Source organism: Symphalangus syndactylus, chromosome 7 (genome assembly GCF_028878055.3).
Source record: "Symphalangus syndactylus isolate Jambi chromosome 7, NHGRI_mSymSyn1-v2.1_pri, whole genome shotgun sequence".
NCBI classification, from domain to species: Eukaryota; Metazoa; Chordata; class Mammalia; order Primates; family Hylobatidae; genus Symphalangus; species Symphalangus syndactylus.
Window position 1 is genome coordinate 97,009,590 of NC_072429.2, and position 19,574 is coordinate 97,029,163.

Below are 19,574 nucleotides of genomic sequence, written 5' to 3' on the forward strand. Positions count from 1 at the left end.
CATTACATCCATCTTGACAGTAGAGTAACTAGAAGTGAACATTTTAAAATCAAGATCAGCAGGGGAGAAAACATTGAGGGTCCTTTTTGGGCCCTAGGTCATTCTTGCCTACTATATGACATATACGTTAAATAGTCTTTAGTTAAGAAATTCATTTTTTTTTTTAACCCAGAGTGGCTTCAAAAAACCCCCAATCCATATCTGTTAGTAAGATTTTCTTAAACAGTACAGTTGATTGTTGACTTACAGGTTCAACTATGTAGTTCATATTTTTAGACATGGTGATTTTTTAGAAAGGAATCAAACCAAGGTCAAGGAAAGTGATTTTCAAACATTTTGGTCTAAGGACCCATGAATACTCTTTAACAATTATTGAGGACTCCAAAGAGCTTTTGTTTACGTGGGTTATATTAATAGCTAATGTTTATTGTATTAGAAATTAAAGTTAAGAAAAATTTTAAGAATTTATTTCTTTATTAAAATAAGCCCATTATATAATAATATAAATAAGATACTTTCAATGAAAATATTAGTGAGAAGAGTGGCATCGTTTCACATTTTTATAAGTTGCTTTAATGTCTGGCTTAATAGAAAACAGCTGTGGTTCCATAGCTGCTTCTGCACCCAATCTGATATGATACATTGTTTTGGTTGAAGTAGATGAAGAAAGTTGGGCTTCACACAAATCTGTAACTGGAAAAGAGAAGAGTATTTTAATACCCTTTTTAGATAATTGTGGATTGTTTTTTAGATTTGACATCAACACTCAACAAGTGATAGTTTCTTCGAGGATGATCTCCTAAATCTGGTAGAATTGGTAGATTCTGAAACCATATCAATGACTTTTTGTCCTTCATTGCATTAAAATCCATTGGTCTCTCATGTGTTGGCATTATGCATTGGTCATTTGGAAAACATTGATTCCCTGAGTTATGTAGATCTTCCTGATGTTGACACATTTCATTATACAGTATCAAATAATCACTTTCATTAATATCACCATGGATTTTATCATAAATCCTTTAAGTATTTTTATGCTGTCAACTTTTTTAGAAATTCTCATTTTTGCTTGAAAGCTGGAATTTTATTATTGGCAATAAGTACTTTCAGTTGTTTTGCTTGAAGTGATAGTCTCACTTTGTTCATTTTAGGGAAAATGTCTGCCAAATCCTCACATCTGAATTACCATAGTTTGTTTTTGAGTAAAAATGGAATTCCATTAAAAAGCAACTAGTTCAGCTCACAACTCAAATAATCACACACACGATTTTACTTGAGTCAACCATTGTAATCGGTATGCATCAAAGTATTTATGAGAACTTCTCATTTCCTCACACAGAATATTAAAACAGTATGTGCACAAGCACCAACATTTAATACAATGAATACTTTTCACGGCTTTATCAAGGTCATTGTTAAGTGAATCAGTGCTTTAAGAAAAATCTGTGAGTATGTGGTAGTGACAATTCACAGACTGCCAGTACAATTTGGTGCCACTGCCACAGGAATGATGAGTTCTACCCATTTTACCCAGCAGTTTTACTCATTTTGCCATTGCTCTACCAATGCTAGTTTCAGCACAGTGAAAAAGCAAACAATAGCCCCACCTCATAATGAAAATAGTATTGAAACTGTTGACTCCCTTGAAAGGGTCTCAGGGATGTCCAAGGATCCATGGACACTTTGAGAATCACTGGCATAAGAAATGCCCTGAAGGTAGGGCAGAGGAGAGAGGCAGGGTGACATGGTTTGGCTGTGTCCCCACTCAAACTCATCTTGAATTGTAATCCCTGTAATTCCTGTAATCCCTACCATCTTGGCCATCTGGTCAAGGGAGAGACCAGATGGAGGTAACTGAATCAAGGAGGGCAGTTTCCTCCATGCTGCTCTTGTGATAGTGAGTTCTCATGAGATCTGATGGTTTTGTATGTGTGGTAGCTCTTCCTGCATTCTTTTTCCTTCCTGCTGCCTTGTGCAGAAGGTGCCTTGCTTCACCTTTGCCTTCCATCATGATTGTAAGTTTCCTGAGGTCTCCTCAGTCATGCTGAACTGTGAGTCTTTCCTTTTTCTTTCCTTCATAAATTACCCAGTCTCAGGCAGTTCCTTACAGCAGTGTGAAAACGGACTAATACACAGGGTATCCTTTTAAATAAGTGATTTCAGCTATAGGTAGAAACAATGTAAGACAGTCTAATTTGATAAAATGTGTGGCTTTAAGCAGCAGGAAGCCTGTTATACTGCCTTAAATCAGTTTCTCATTTGGTTTGACTGTAATACACAAGAAGAAACATTTCTTACATTAAGGAAATATACACATACAGATATATTTACTGAAATAAAAGTTTCATGAAATAATACCCTTAAAATTTGTAATACATGCTTATATTTTAAAATTTTTTATTCTATTTCATTTATTTAACAAAAATTTGTCATGACCCACTAAATTGATTTCACAATTCACCAATGGGTTGGAAACCACAGTTGGTTAAAAAAGAAAAAAAAGAAAAAAGAAAAAAAACCTGCTCTAAATAAAGATGCTTTTATTTTGTAATGTATAAACCATGGGTGCCCAATCTTTTGGCTTCCCTGAGACACATTAAGAATTGTCTTGGGCCACACAAAAAATACGCTAGCACTAATGAAGCTGATGAGCTTAAAAAAAATCTCGTAATGTTTTAAGAAAGTTTACCAATTTGTGAGAGGCTGCATTCAAAGCCATCCTGGGCTGCATGTGGCTCGCAGGCCACGGTTTGATAAGCTTACTATAAACCCTCCTAAGGGCTGATTACCTTTGGTTTAAAACTAGAGGTAACCAGGACTCTTTAACGGTTGCCCATTCCGCCATTTCTTGATTCATTTGCAAATGATTTTAGGGTGTGGGTCAAATGAGAAATACTTAGTTTCAAGAATGCAATGTGTATATTATTACGTGAAATACGTCTTTGATTTTATTTTCTCTAGAAAGTCTACCTGTTTGCCCGGGGTTTTTAAAACCTGACACTTTTTCTTCAGCATTGTTGGATAAATACACACAATCAACCCTTACTAAGGAGGCTGTGTTGAGGCTGGTACCATAGTAATTATTACTCTCATTTAAAAACAAACAAAACAAAACAAAACAAACAAACAAAAACCACCTTAGTACTTTTTCAGGATCTAGGTTTATATCCTATTTGTTTTTTTCTTTTAATTATTTTTAATCCCCCTCTCCCAGGCTCCAGTGTGTGTTGTTCCTCTCCCTGTGTCTGTGTGGTCTCGTTCACCTCACACTCATAAATGAGAACATGCAGTGTTTGGTTTTCTGTTCCTGTGTTAATTTGCTGAGGATAATGGCCTCCAGCTCCATCCATGAGTTCTATTTGATACTGCCCTAATTTCCTACTCTGCCAATCCTTTGAGAATCATTACTCAGATCCAACTAACTGTAAAAATCAGAATAAAATGAGTATCGATTTTGGTTTCCTGCTTTAAAGTTAAGTATTACTTTTTGTTGGTGATAATATAAGCAGAGAGGCAGTAAGAAAGTAGAATATCTGAGATAAATGCATGTCTTCTTTTCCCTCTTGAGTGTTTGATCACTCCCTGCTTGTCTTAGTTGGCTCTCAGGATCTCTCTCTCTCTCTCTCTCCTTCTCTCTCTCTCTCTCCACACCCCCCTATCTCTCCTGCTATTTTTTTAATCTCTTTTTTAAAAAGCCTTGATCCTTGCACCCCCTTATATTAGTTCGTTTTCACACTGCTGATAAAGACATATCCGAGACTGGGCAATTTACGAAAGAAAGAAGTTTAATGGAATTACAGTTCCATGTGGCTGGGGAGGCCTCACAATCATGGCAGAAGGTGAAAGGCACATCTCACATAATGGCAGACAAGAGATGAGCTTGTACAGGGAAACTTCCCTATTATAAAACCATCAGATCTCATGAGCCTTATTCACTATCACAAGAATAGCGTGGGAAAGCTCCGCCCCCATGATTCAAATACCTCCCACCAGGTCCCTCCCACAACACATAGAGGAATTGTGGGGGCTACAATTCAAGATGAGATTTAGGTGGGGACACAGCCTAACCATATCATTTCACTGCAGCCCCTCCCAAATCTCATATCCTCACATTTCAAAACCAATCATGCCTTCCCAACAGTCCCCCAAAGTCTTAACTCATTTCAGCACTAACTCAAAAGTATACAGTCCAAAGTCTCATCTGGGACAAGGCAAGTCCTTTCGCCTATGAACCTGTAAAATCAAAAGCAAAGTTAGTTACTTCCTAGATACAATGGGTGTACAGGCATTGGGTAAATGTAGCCATTCCGAATGGGAGAAATTGGCCACAACAAAGGGGCTACAGGCCCCATGCAAGTCCAAAATCCAGCAAGGCAGTCAAATCTTAAAGCGCCAAATCTCATTTGACTCCATGTCTCACATGCAGGTCATGCTGATGCAGAAGGTGGGTTCCCATGGTCTTGGGCAGCTCCACCCCTGTGGCTTTTCAGGGTACAGCCTCCCTCCCAGCTGTTTTCATGGGCTAGCATTGAGTGCCTATGGCTTTTCCAGGTGCACAGTACAAGCTGTCAGTGGATCTACCATTCTGGGGTCTAGAGGATGGTGGCTTTCTTCTCACAGCTCCACTAGGTGGTCCCCCAGTGGGGACTCTGTGTCAGGGCTCCGATCCCACATTTCACTTCTTCACTGCCCTAGCAGAGGTTCTCCATGAGGGCCCCACCCCTGTAGCAAACTTCTGCCTGGGCATCCAAGCATTTCCGTATGTCCTCTGAAATCTAGGTGGAGGTACCCAAACCTTAGTTCTTGACTTCTGTGCACTCACAGGCTCAACACCACGTGGAAGCTGCCAAGGCTTGGGGCTTCCACCCTCTGAAGCCACAGCCCAATCTCTATGTTGGCCCCTTTTAGCCATGGCTGGAGCGGCTGGGATGCAAGTCACCAAGTCCCTAGGTTGCACATAGCACAAGGACCCTGGGCCCAGGCCATGAAACCATTTTTCCCTTCTGGGCCTCCAGGCCTGTGATGGGAGGGGCTGCTGTGAAGACCTCTGACATGCCCTATAGACATTTTCCCCATTGTCTTGGGGATTAACATTTGGCTCCTTGTTACTATGCAAATTCCAGCAGCCAACTTGAATTTCTCCTCAGAAAATGGGATTTCCTTTTCTATTGCATTATCAAGCTGCAAATTTTTTGAACTTTTATGTTCTGCTTCCCTTATAAAACTGAATGCCTTTAACAGCACCCAAGTCACCTCTTGAATGCTTTGCTGCTTAGAAATTTCTTCTGCCAGATACCCTAAATCACCTCTATCAAGTTCAAAGTTTCACAAATCTCTAGGGCAAGGGCAAATGCCACCAGTCTCTTTGCTAAAACATAGCAAGAGTCACCTTTGCTCCAATTCCCAACAAGTTCCTCATTTCCATCTAAGACTACCTCAGCCTGGGCTTTATTGTCCATATTGCTATCAGCATTTTGGGTAAAGCCATTCAACAATTCTCTAGGAAGTTCCAAACTTTCCCACATTTTCCTGTCTTCTGAGCCCTCCAAACTGTTCCAACCTCTGCCTGTTACCCAGTTCCAAAGTCACTTCCACGTTTTTGGGTATCTTTTTAGCAGCACCCCATTCCCAGTACCAACTTACTGTATTATTCCATTTTCATGCTGCTGATAAAGACATACTCAAGACTGGGCAATTTACAAAAGAAAGAGAGGTTTAATAGACTTACAGTTCCATGTGGCTTGAGAGATCTCACAATCATGGCAGAAGGTGAAAGGATGTCTCACATGGTGGCAGACAAAAGAAGAGTTTGTGCAAGAAAACTTCCCTTTAAAAAACCATCAGATCTCATGAGACTTATTCACTATTATGAGAATGGCATGGGAAAGCCCTGCCCCCATGATTCAGTGATCTCCCACTGGTTCCCTCCCATAACATGTAGGAATTTTGGGAACTACAATTCAAGATAAGATTTGGGTGAGGACACAGCCAAACCACATCAAACCTGTGTTTAAGGTCAAAGTACCTGCCTGGTCCTGCCTCCTTTGCTTTGGCCTCACTTACCGCCCTGGCTTCAAGAGATGTGAAGGAAGGAATGGCAGAGGGAGGCAGTTGAAAGTGAGAAAAAGTTAGCTATCCATGACAGTTGTTCAGAAAAGAGCTGAAGAGTCCCTAATAAGGAAGAAGCCAGTGGGAATGGAAAAGAGGGGACAGATCCATAAGAATTAGCTAGTGATTGGATTGGGGATGCAGAAGTTAGAAAAGATTCCCGAGAATGTATTGTGGCTGAAATTGATAAGCTAGGAAGAGGAGGTCATGCATGAAAAATGATGAGTTCGTTTTCTAAAACGTATGGGAGATGTTCACCAGGCACCAGAATATATTGCAGTGGAAGCTGAGAGCATGCAGGGCATGAGTTAAACTCTTGGGTATAAATGAAGCCACTGATTTAGAGCACATGAAATAAAAAGGTAACTAAGGCTACATTTGGGAGATTTCAAAGCCCAAAGAGCAGTAAGAGGATCAGGAGCCCATGAAGGAGACAGAAGGAGAAATCCAAGGAGCAGGAGAACCACTTAGAAAAATATAACTTGCAGAGGCAAAGTAATTTGGCAGCACGTGAACTATTATACGAAGTTGTAGTCCTTTAGGGAAAGGACAAACTCTCATCTTCTGAGCAAAGAGTAACAGACAACAGTGCTCAGGGATGCAAGATGTGAAAAGAAACATCATAGAATTTGGGGCCAGCAGTTATGGATTTTCATTTCCTCATAAGTGCTTACTAGCTATATGACTTTAGGCAAGCCACAAAATACACATATGAAACCACTAGAGCACACTGGAAGTCTAATCTGGTGAAATATACTGCAAGAATTATATCAGGTCAGAAAGAGCATAACTGTCTGTTTTGAGGACATTAGAGAACACTATCAAGTGGATAGAACTCAAGTAGGGTATAGAAGGATTAATAGGATTTAGGCAGGTACGATAGTGGAGGGTGCATACATGATTTAAAAACCGATGATTCCTCATCTGGAGAAAAAAGTGTTTTTGAACTGTTTTCTTGTTTATTTGAGATGTTGAGATATTTATTTGAGATGTTGATATGCTATGGTATATATATACGGTATGATGTTTGATGTAAGAAGAAAAAGAAGGAACAAAGCATACTTTTATATAAAAAGTCTTCCTGTAGGATGAATAGGTTGTTCTTTATTTTACTTTATTCACTTTTATTTTAGAAATGTACTCTGAAAGTTTTCAACAAGATGTTCCTTGGGTTATTCTTAAGGAAGTTAGTAGCACTTTATGTAGAAAGTTGAGCAACCATGTTAAAATTCCCTCACTTTATAAGTAGGAGGTATTGAATAAAAATGAGCAGTTCATTATTTAATTTAGAGAAGAAAAGCAAAAGTCATACATGGCAATTTGGGAGGTATATATCAGATGTGATATGAATGTGTATCTTCCTGGAATGCAATAGGAGAGAAGTACAGGGATTGATTTCAAAATGAAGCGAGACACTGAGGGAATACAATCTGGAGGAATATAACTGTTTTAGAGTATCGTGACTTTAAAGATAGAATATCAGTTTGGTAGTAAACCAACATTCTTGGGTCATGATGCTGGTTCTTTTGGGAAAAAATTAAACCAAGCAAACATAAAGGCATTTTATTCCACTCTTTTGGGAAAATACAGTTACGAGTTTTACCTCCAAGAATCAGTTCCAGAATACAATGGGCTTTATTGACCGTATATTGGAACAGGATCAATAGCTTTGGTGTGTGACAGAGACTCATTCATTGCTGCGAATTTTTTTGTTAGCCATTATCAGTGGCTTCAGAAATGGTCCTGGTGTGGTTCACTGTGCTTCTAATGAAACTGGTGAGATCACCAGTACTCACATTATTGAGGACAAGCTGAGGATTAGCAGCTTTTCAAAATAAAAACCAGGGAGTACTAAATGTCTTCACTGGGAGGTGGGGCTCTGGGTCTTAAGAGGATTTGGACACATACAAGGATCATTACTATGTTATTAAGTTATTAAGTATGTATTCATAAGTTAGTTTATATTTGCCAAGTGCAAATATAAAAATCATTTCTTAATTATATAGGCATTAAAGTCTTGCATCATTAACCACATATTTAAAACCACTTCGTATCACTTACAAAAACAATTTAAAATATCAGATTATTGAATTTCCTCTGTTCTAGTGGCCAAATGCCTTCCAGCCAAGATTAACCTGTTTATTGTTCTGTCATTAAGTAAATTAAAAAATGTTATTTTTCCCATTTATCAAAATTTGAAGTTCAGAGAAATGAGGCAGTTTATATGAAGTACATATATATTCATCAATCCACTGTTAAAATTCAAGAATTGAGCTCTGACTTTTTTAACCTAGTCTGCATTTGTACAGTATGCCAGGCAGGCAGCATACTGCTAAGAGAAAAGAAGGAAAATAATAAAAAATTATTAGCTTTGAGTTGAATCACAAAGGAGCAGCAAATGGAAACTTATCCACTAGCCAAGAAGGGCGGTAGTTCACTCTTCCATCCATCACCACCAGCTGGTGGATGGGCTCGGGACTAATGTAAGTCTCCTTAGATGCCAAGTTCTCTGCTTATGCAGCAGTCTGCGTCCCTGCCATCCAGGAAGGGGAGGACAGAGAGAGGACCGAAGCTTACAGTTCCACGTAGCAGCTCATCTCACTGTTAAGGAAACCGTGGGGTTAGCCAACAAAACTGGAATTCAAATTTGGAACCAGACCTCACCTGATATATTTTAATTGATTGCCATGTGATTGTCCATCTGTTTATAATTTGAGTGTCTTTTCTTTGTATGAGAAATGCTTTTGTACAGGGTGGGACCTATGCTCCTCTCAATTTCTATATGGAAAAAAATATTTTCTATTTTTTCATTGCTTTGCTGAGTAGCTTTCAACAAGCTTTTGGAAAAAGTCTCATTCCAGATTTATAAAGTATCAACTGATGTGATGCTAAAACAATGGGAGGATTTTATGGGCTGTAAAGCTCTTATTATTAAGTAATTTTTTGGGGTTATGGTAATTTTAATAATAGTAGTAGTAAACTATTTTACAGGTTGGAAGGCTAATAAATCCTTTAAAATCAATTGAGATTATTTAAATTCAATTTACACATTAAAATCCAAAATATTATTTGGCTATTGCTATAGTTTTATGATTTATTTAAATATCACCATTTAGACTACAAAAAGTAATGCTAGGTAGAATAATAGAGTAAAATTACTGGGCCCTGAAATTTGTATAAATGCAAAAATTGCTTTATTTTTTCCATTTAAAATATGCTCATCTTCACTGGTCCAGCTTTGATTCTCTTGTCTAAACCTGCCTTATATGAGTCCCTTATCAAAATATTGGCAGCTAAATTAAGACTTCGGAGCTGCATTTCTTGAGGAAAAAGAACAGAGGTTCTCAAATTTTGTTCCATCAGAATCATCTGGGGAGCCCCAGCCCCAGCCCCAGCCCCAATTCAAATCTGTGGCATCAGAATCTGGGGGTTGAGTTTTTTTTTTTTTTTTTTTTCTCACAAGTTGCCCAGGTAATTCTGATGCACATCAACATTTGAAAACAAGTAACTAGACCAACCCAAGAGCCAAACTCTCTCACAGCACTGCTTATTTTTGTAAATAACATTTGACTGGAATATCCCCACCCATCATTTCTGAGTTGCCTATGGCTGCCTTCATGCTACAATGGCAGAGTCGATCGTTGGGACAAAGATCATATGACCACAAACCTGAGAATATTTACTATCCTACCCTTTATGGAAAAGTTTGCTGGCTCCAGAACTAGATGAATAATATAAACACATTGTTCCAGACCCAGTTGTTTCAATTCGTTCATTCATTCATTGGCCTAGACAAATAGGAATTAAAAAAAACTTAGAAACACTTATGGGGTTAAAAAGGACAGTAGATATTGCCTTTAAATTTTCTTTAAACCTTTCAATTGCTTCAAACAAGGAAAAAAAACTAAGCTTGATATGTTTTCTTTTTTTAAAAAAAATAACTGCATTCAATGGAGGTTTCGAACATTTAATGGTTTTCCAACATGTTGCAGCAAAATGATTAATCACTAAACTAAGCTCTGTAGTATCTGTAATATTGTAAATTTAGTAGCTCAGTCATTAAAGTAAAATTCAAATATAAGAAAAAGTAAATATATTCAGAAACATACTCACTTCAAAAGGTTAGGATAATATTTAAAAGATTATAGGGGCTTGGAAGTGTGTTTGAATTCAGCAAATCAGCAAAATGGGGAGGGGGCTAATGATTTTTAAGGCTGCCTAGCCAAAGATAGCACATCATAAAACAAGGATGCTTTCTGGTGATACAGTACAAGAATGCTCTGTACACAGTATGAGGCATCTTTAAATGTGAATAAATTGGAAGAAGTTCCAGAAACAATAGATATGCTTAAGTGAATGGGAGGACTGAGCTATAGCAAGGCCTTTGATTTACATAGCATGATTACTTCAAGGCGTGCACAGCTCTTCTTCAGGGCTGGGATGGATTTTCTTCCCAGCGTCTACAGGAGATGTTGAATTTACATCACAAGGAATTGTCAGCAGAAAAGAGAGACTGATTGCCAGGCTGCAGGAGGGAGTTGGAGAGGGGAATTCAGTTCCTTACACCTTGTTCATCATGTCATTCACTCCCTCCTTCAAAAATCTTCAGCAACTTCTTATTACTTAAAGGATTAAAGTCAAACCCAGACTGGCATTTCAGGCATTCTTTAATCTGTCTCTTATGCTGGTATCACAAAGCATTTTCATGCCTATTATCTCATCTGATCTTTACCGTACTGCTCATGCAAGTCAGGGGAGGCATTACTGTTCCCATTTTATAGACACATAAGCTCAGTTACAGCCAATGAAATAGACTGGTTAAAGGTCATGCAGCAGCAAGCCACTGAGTCAGGGCTGGAACTTGTGTCTCCTGCACCATACGACATGTCCCTGAGTCTTTTTCCTCTAAGTTAGATTTGTTCTCAAAATACGTCTCCCCTTCTCTACATGGAATGCCACCCTTCTAGTTCAATTGCCATCTATACCAGCAAACCTTTCCTAAACTCCAGTCTTTAGTGCTCGTCTTCTCCTCTGAACTCTTTTTTATTGACCCCACTCCTTTTCCTCAGTCCTACCTGCTTTGCAGCATCTCCTGTCTGCTGGATATTTGTATTGCACAGTGAGACTCTTGAATTACTTTTGAACTTTGCATGTGTGTATGTTCCATGTCCCCAATAGAAATGCATGCTCTTTGAGGGAGTACCTAAGTACTCTACATGTCTTTTCTCCTTTGATGCCTTGCATAGTGCATAAAGAAGGCAGGGCCTCAATAATCATTTGTTGGACAAACAAATGATTTCATTCTCATGCAATCTCTGAATATGATTAAGAGAAATGAGATGAAACTGAAAGAGACCAGTTGAATACCACAAATGTGTTTTTAATAGCAAATTCTTTTCTATTGAATCGAAGTATTCCAAGGGCAACAACTGATGCTCCATGTTTAGCTGAAGCCCAGAATCATAAGGGCTGACTGCTCTTAAACTGGGCATAACATAAACCCGCCCACAAGAAATTAAGACTTGGAATATGCATTGACAAGAGGATCCTTTTGTACCTTTTCCTTCTCAGGCCAGCAAATCCCAGGCATTTGGCCTAATGGGGAGAAAGAGAAAGACAGTGTTTTCCTCTCAAAACTTGCCATATCCTCTCTTCCTAAGGCTAGCACTGCTCTATACTTCCCTGGCCTGTGCCCAAAGGTGCATCTGCGACAAGGCAAACCCTGCCTTGGAGAGTCTCCAAGATCTTCTCATTTCTTCAGCTGTGGGATTAAGAACTAAACACAGTTGCTCAGGTGTGGTGGCTCATGCCTGTAATCCCAGCACTTTGGGAGGCTGAGGCGGGTGTATCACCTGAGGTCAAGAGTTTGAGATCAGCCTGGACGACCTGGTGAAGCACTGTCTCTACTAAGAATGCAAAAAATTAGCCAGGCTTGGTAGTGGGCACCTGTAATCCCAGCTACTTGGGAAGCGAAGGCAGGAGAATCGCTTGAACCTGGGAGGCAGAGGTTGCAGTGAGCCGAGATCACGCCATTGCACTCCAGCCTGGGCAACAAGAACAAAACTACGTCTCAAAAAAAAAAAAAAAAAAGAAAGAAAAAGAAAAGAAAAAGTGGACTAAACATATTTGCTTTTGGAAGGTCTGGTCAATGGGAAATAAATTCACGGATGCATCATCTCACGGGTTGGGTGCCTCTTGCAGTGCAGGTTTGACTAAGCCCACCTGATGCCCTCTTTTTGCACTCTCACTCAGCCAATGGTTCCCCCTCCCCCGCCACCACATCTCTGTGTTGTGATTTCCTTCCCAGTTGCCCTGACCCTCGAGGATTAGGGCATGAAATGATTCAGGCCTGATCTGGCCTCCCATGCTGGCCACACCTGTAATCAGAGTTCTGAGTTCAGAGCCCCAGGCAGCTTAGGCAGGGCTACGTGGTCTATACCTTTTTTCTATGTTTCTGGATGAGTTTATTGACCAACCTAAAACTAAATGCTAGGTTATACCTGTTTACATTGACGACTTCCTCTCAATTTACTAGGTCCTTCCATCACAGAAAGTGATTATATTAGTCTGAGTGCTACCTGGGAAGTCGAAAACTTATGTGGTTTTTATTACTCCTGCAAGAGCCTCTCAATTATATTCCACACACATATTTCTTCACTTAAGAGTCAAACAGAGCTATGTAAAGTGAGCAGCATGTTTACAGTAGATCCCTATGGCTTGCTATCAAATTAGTGGCAAATCAGTATTAGAGTAAACAGGGGTCAAAGATCAAACCCACAATTTCACATAAAATTCAAAACACGAAACACAAAACACAAAAGAGAAGGCTCGTGTCATGAGACCATCAACTACTCTTAAAAAATAATCAAAACCAGGAAAAGATGAGAGGAAGCAAAATTTAAACATGATTTTAGTCCAGAATTTGATGCAAAAGCCAGACTTTACAGAGATCTATTTAAAACTATGACAACTCACTACATGTCACTCATCTTAAATGGAAACACACATCAAAAGGTGGCAAGAACCAGGATTTAGCAACTCCCGCATTCTATTCATGGACTTGACACTGACATTGGACAAGTCAAAAAATCTGTCTTCATTTTTCACTCTGAAAAGCAGGGTGGAAACTATTGTTTTACTTCTCTTGATGGACAACTCTGGAGTCATGCTAATAAGAAGGCAGTGGTAATTCTCTCCTAGATTTGATTAGATGTATTTTTGAAAAGTCAAATGATTTAGTAGCATGAAATTGTACACACCACACCCCATTTTTATTGTAGGCAGCTCTCCATTCTTGGCTTTTAAGCAGGAAACTAGAAGAATCAAATTTATTCCATGTTAAAGTGTTCCTTGAAAACAAAACAAATTCTTTAAAAATCAGAAAAATTGATTATTGTTTAGACCATGTTATTAAAACTGGAGCCCTAAGTTAGTCAACAGTTTGTAGCTATTGTTATTAATCTAGGATTAATTACTCTTGCGTTAAAATAGAACTTTTTACCGAATGCTTACATGAATGGACTAGGCTAGCTGTTAAATATTATAGGGGGAACATGAAAGTCTTTTAAAACAGAAATTAGAAAAACTCCAAAAGATTTATGAATATTTAAAAACAACTCAGTAAATGATTTTAATTATGATACTGCTTATTAATTTGTAAGATTTGCTTAATCAATGCCACCAGATGTCAGTATATCCTACATGATTACTACTGAATTCTCAAAAACATCCAGAGTTTTCATTCCAGTTAATAAAAATGATGTTGTAGCCAAATAATTAAGGCTCTCTAGGGGATGACAAATCCCATTCCTCAACACTGTTATGTTATGATAGAGGCCCCCCTTCATTGAGATGCAAACTCCCAACTCCCCAGTAAATCTCAGCATTGAGGCTTTGAAAGCAAGAACGTCATATTCCGAAAAAGATGCTTGGTGGTGGAGCTAAAGCATGTTGAGGAACACTGACTTGAGTAGAGCTTCAGCAAGTCAAGTCTAAGACCACGAATTCTGTGATCTGCTGATCCTATTGGCATTGTTTTTCCATTATGGAAATATCTTATTGGGTTTGGCCTTTCACCCAAGGGACTTTTCAGCTAGATAAGTGGAATTTTTATTAACGAAGATAACTTTTACTGGATACGTGCTAGGATGTATACCTACTGAAACAATAAGAAGATGAGACAAAAAAAGTTTAACGTGTTTAAAGTATAAAAGCCTGGTGTGTGCCACTTTTTGATAATAGGAAGGATTTAAACTTGCTTGTTAGCACTGAGTTCTCAAGCCTTCTAGAATTTTCACTTAGGTTAACAAAATGATGTAGTGGTCTTAAAAATTAAGGGTCTTAGTAAACTTGGAAAAATTTTGTATTTTAAGTTAGTTTTATGCAACAACTGATCCATTCGTTAAATGGATAAATCAGGGAGCTTTCTAAGAAGTAGTAAGGACAAGATCTAAAATGTTATTTAATAGTATGCCTTTAATTGTGAAGTATACGTGCATTTTGAGAACTATAAACTCTATAAATCTTCAAAGTTCCTGGCACTTTGCTAGTTTTCAGGAAAAATAAATTTTGCATAAACAGGAGCCATGTTGGAACTTCATATTCTAGAGTCTCACTGTGGAGATTATCCTGGGCATGGCCCTGGGGACAGCATTGCAAGGCAGCCAGGCTTCCTGCTGCATAATGAAGAATGCACATTTTATCCTCGGAATAAAAGAATCCTCTTTTATCCTAGAAGTTGATATTTCTGTGAGCTTTACCCTTGAAGAGAAATCCTTTGAAATATTAATCTTCAGTAGAAGAAAAATTGTTATAGTCTTGGTCCTTGATGACAAGAGAAAGAAAAGTTCTGCAAAATTTCTTGGACTCTACTAAAACATTTGTACCCCTGTAATTGTGTCTGTGAAAAGGTAACTTGAATTTTTTTTAAAGTTTATCTAATTTTAAGGCATTTGTGAAATTCAATACAAACAGAGCTCTCTCTCTCTCTAAATGCACATGCATACATATTGTTTCTTGGGTACCTAGAGATCATTGAATCAAATAATTAAGGATTCTTTACGGAACAATGCCAAATAAGAAATTTTAACTTGGTAACATATGTGTTTTATGACACATTTCCCCAAAGTCACTGTATTTGAATATCTGCTGTCACATATAATCGTGAAGCCTTAGAAATCAGAAAATTTGACCTAGTACCCGAAAGCAAGTGCTACAAAAATCACTCTTAATCACGTCTTACTTGTCCTCCAACCTTTCCCTATAAAAATGCATTTCACAAAATACGGGGACAGTCACCCACTCCTCAGGCCCCTGGGCATTCGCACTACTTAATTTTTAATCACCATAATTTTGTGACCTAATTTATTTTACTCTCTAAAGCTGGTTTCTAGGCAATAACTAATCTTCCCAAGAGGCTGTTGGACAAATAGATGGTAGGTATAATTGATCTTTCAAAGCTGGAAAAAGAAGTCAGGAGGAAGTGAAAGGCATTTCACATACATCATCTCTTTTATCCTTCATAAAACGTATGAGATAAGATTACCCTCTCCATTTGACTGATGAAGAAACTGGCTCAGAGAGGGTAATTAACCTGCCCAAGATCACTATCTATTTAAGTAGGAGAGCCAGGATTTAAATTCAGATCTGTCTGCCTCCAAAAACCGTTCTCTGTCCAGCCGAAGATGTCTCCATTTAAATTACTTATCCACAATTACATGATGAGGGATAATAGAATTGACACAAAACTCACTGCCAGTGCACTGGAGTATGTTTCAATGGAATCCTCACAATAAAGTCCAACAGCACAACTCCTCCTCACCAACCAACAACATCCTACATTTTTTTCCTCTCTTTTATTGCCAGTCTGATTTACTCTACAGAATCAATATCTTAACTAAATCATAGGTTTGCTTTCTCTTGAATCCTGTAAGCCACCCTGAGAGGCTCAGTCCATAAATCACTGAGGAAACAAAATGTAAAGAAATTAGAGCAGGCCAGATGCAATGGCTCACCCTGTAATCCCAGTGCTTTGGGAGGCTTAGGCAGGTGGATTACTTGAGGCCAGGAGTTCAAGATCAGCCTGGGCAACATGGTGAGACCAGTTTCTACAAAAAGTGCAAAAATTAGCTGGGCATGGTATCGCATGCACCTGTAGTCCTAGCTACTTCTTTGGGAGGCTAGGGCAGGAGGATTTCTTGAGTCCAGGAGTTCGAGGTTGCAGTGAGCTGTGATTGTGCCACTGCACTCCAACTTAAATGACAGAGCAAGACACTGTCTCAAACAGACAAACAAAACCACAGCAAGAAATGGCATTCAAATGTGGTTTTAGATGCACCATGGATATGGTCAGCAGGCTTCTGTGTGCTCATGAATCAATCTGAATGGGGCATGAGGAGGGAATATGAACTCAGAAACTTCACGTTGGTTGTGGGTACTCCAAATGTCTTGTTCTCACTCATCTTTCCTCTATCTCATTTAAATTCAAAACCATCATTTCCAAAACAGAAGAGAAAGAGAAAGTGGGGGGGGAATCAAGAGTGCATATACCCAGATTATCTATCATCTATTTATCTATTATCTATCATCTATCTATCTATCTATCTATCATCTATCTATCTATCTATCTATATCTATCATCTATCATCATCATCTGTCTATCTATTTATTATTGAGACAGGGTCTCACTGTGTTGCCCAGGCTGGTCTTGGACTACTGGGCTCAAGGGATCCTCCTGCCTTGGCCTTCCAAAGTGCTGGGATTACAGGCGTGAGCCACCACACCTGGCCCCAGATAATCTTAGTATCAAGTTATGTGAGGTTGATATTGCATTGACAAGTCTAGGGTCAAAAAATTGACATATTTAAAAACTCATCCTATTTACTCAGCATGGATCTCAATAGATTTAGGTGGTACCAAGTTCTTGTACAGACCACAATACAGAGGGAGCAATGGGAAATCAACCTCTTTCCTAACCACATAGCTATTTGCTTTTAACTGGATGATTGAGGTAGCTTCTAACTTTTGTGTCCAAATGATGATTCCCAGTGTTTTGGAAAAGTAATAAGATCCTTCCTGGGGCCAGTTTGGAGCCAGCTCTCAAAAGATCACAGACTATTGGGCTAGAAATGCTCCTAAGGACACCAGCACTTGCTGAGTAAACACAGCCTAACGGTCACCATTTTGTTCTCAAGTGTACAGAGAACATGAGTAACCAGGGAGCGTAGAAAGGAAAATAATCTCACAGGGTTGCACAACTATTACTTAGTGCTTTGTTACCCACAGGGGAAGTTCATGGAGTTTAAGACACCATCTCGATCAGGGTGTTCACTCTGCAATCGGTCCTGTGGGGGGTTTTCAACACTGCGCCCAGCTATAGCCTTCAAAACTGTCTCGTAAAAATTCCTGCTGTTCTGACACAAGGCAAGAGAAGGTCTCATTCTTGTGCATTTGCATATTTTGTGCAGGAGATGAGAGCTTACCCTGGCTCGTGTCTCTAACATGGTCTTTGGTGAGGAATATGCCAAAACCTGGGTCACAGTCCTTGCGCCACTCTGGAAGGTGCAGACTTCCACAGCATGGTGGCAATTCCTAAGGCCGGCTGCAGAGCTGCTGTCAGAGGCTCTCCCTGTGTGGAGCCAGAGATTTCAAATACTGCACATTTTCTGCTTTGTTTGATTTTTAGGGTAAACACCCTTCTGTGTATAGGTAAAGGAAAAAAAGTCAGCCAATTTTATGTCTCACTGACCTAGAAAGGGCAAGCTCTGAAACTTTCATATAATGAAAAGAATCTAGTCTGGAATGAAGTAACTGACTTTTGCAAATATTTGTACTGACAATACAGTCTGTGCATAAAATTTTTTTTAGGATACTCAAATATAGGAATTTGAGATGTTTGAAACCTAACAAATAATTCTCACCATATGCCCATTTTTCTTAATCTTATCATAATATTTCAGAATAAATTCGCCAGCTTTCTTACATCCAACTGCCCTGATATAATGAAAAGAGAGCCCTTTTCTCTCTTTTATTTTTGGGAAGTGTTTTTAAATCAGGATTTATATTCAGCATGACATTGCTGACGTGATTCACTCCTCTGGCTTTCCAGGGTCATAGCCCAACTTCATAACCTCAACACTAATAACAAAGTAAAAAAACTAATAGCAATACTTATTATTTATTGATTAATGTGTATGGACCATCACTGCTGAGAATTTTATATACACTATTTAATTTAATCCTCATGACAATTAGTAAACAAAGCTAAATAATAAATAAACACCAAATGTTTACTATGTGTGAAGGTTAATTTTATGCATCAACTTGACTGGGCCGCAGGATGCTCAGACTGGGCCACAGTTAAACATTATTCCAGGGTGTATCTATCTAGGGGGTGTTTGCAGAAGAGATGAGCATTTGAATTGGTGAAGCAGATGGCCCTCCTTAATGTGGGTGGGTCACATCTCATCTGTTGAGGGACTGAATAGAACAAAAAGGAGGAAGATCAAATATGCTCTTGGCCTGACTGCTTGAGCTGAGACATAGTGCTGTTGGTTCTCAGGCCTTCAGGTCTGGACTGGAATCTACACCACTTGCCCTCCAGCTTTTAGGCCTTGGAATGACACCACCAACTTTCCCAGGTCTCCAGTGTGCAGATGGTCCCTCTTGAGAGTTTTCAGCCTCCATAGAGCCAAGACCATGTATAGACATAGCCTGTTGGTTCTGTGTCTCCAGAGAACTCTGATGAATACACTATGTATCAGACATGATCCTAATCATTTTACATATTAACTCATGAATCTTCATAATCCTCTTTAGTCTTATAAAATAGATTTTTACCCATTTTACCCATTTTAAAGACTACTATGTCCACATTACAGTTGAGGTAGAGATATCATCTGATAGGCTGAGAAAGAGTCAACAACTTGGCTCAAGTTTTGCATCTAGACTGTTACATTAACCAAAATGGCAACTGTTTCTTCTGTTGCGAATCTACCCTTTTGGGATATCGGAATTATAATCTTCTTTTCCTTCAAGCCTTCAATGGCTTACTGTTGCCTCTGGAGTGAATTCCAAACTTCTCAGTGTAGCATTGGAGGTCCCAACATTTGGCTCCAGCCTCGGTTCCCATCCATTTCTGCTCTCTACTCTGGGCTATGACCACCTTATGTGGGATCTCTCAGCTCCACTGCATTCTTTGGTGCCTATGGGCGTGTGCATGTTCTACTTGGGTCATTTCTTTCCATCCCTGCCTGCTGTTACCACCCATTCCTAGGCCCTCATCATTTCTCACCTGAATTACTGCCGCCACCTTCGAACTGGTCATCCTTCTTCCCTGCAAACCATCCTCTACTCAGTAGCCAGAATGATCTTTCTAAAATGCAAGCCTGAACATGGCATGCCCATGCTTAAGGCTTCTAATAATTTCCCCTTGCCATAGGAATAAAGTCCAGATTCCTTCAAACGGC

At 39.1% G+C, this 19,574-nt stretch overlaps 1 long non-coding RNA gene across 1 annotated transcript in view; it reads right to left on the minus strand.

The window, feature by feature from the left end:
- Positions 1 to 466: 466 nt before the first annotated feature.
- The window catches only part of LOC129486663 (uncharacterized), a 48,557-nt gene continuing 29,449 nt past the window's right edge, over positions 467 to 19,574 (minus strand). The window contains exon 5 of the long non-coding RNA XR_008659047.2: positions 467 to 693. This is a non-coding gene — a long non-coding RNA (uncharacterized lncRNA). The remainder of the gene's footprint in view (positions 694 to 19,574) is intronic.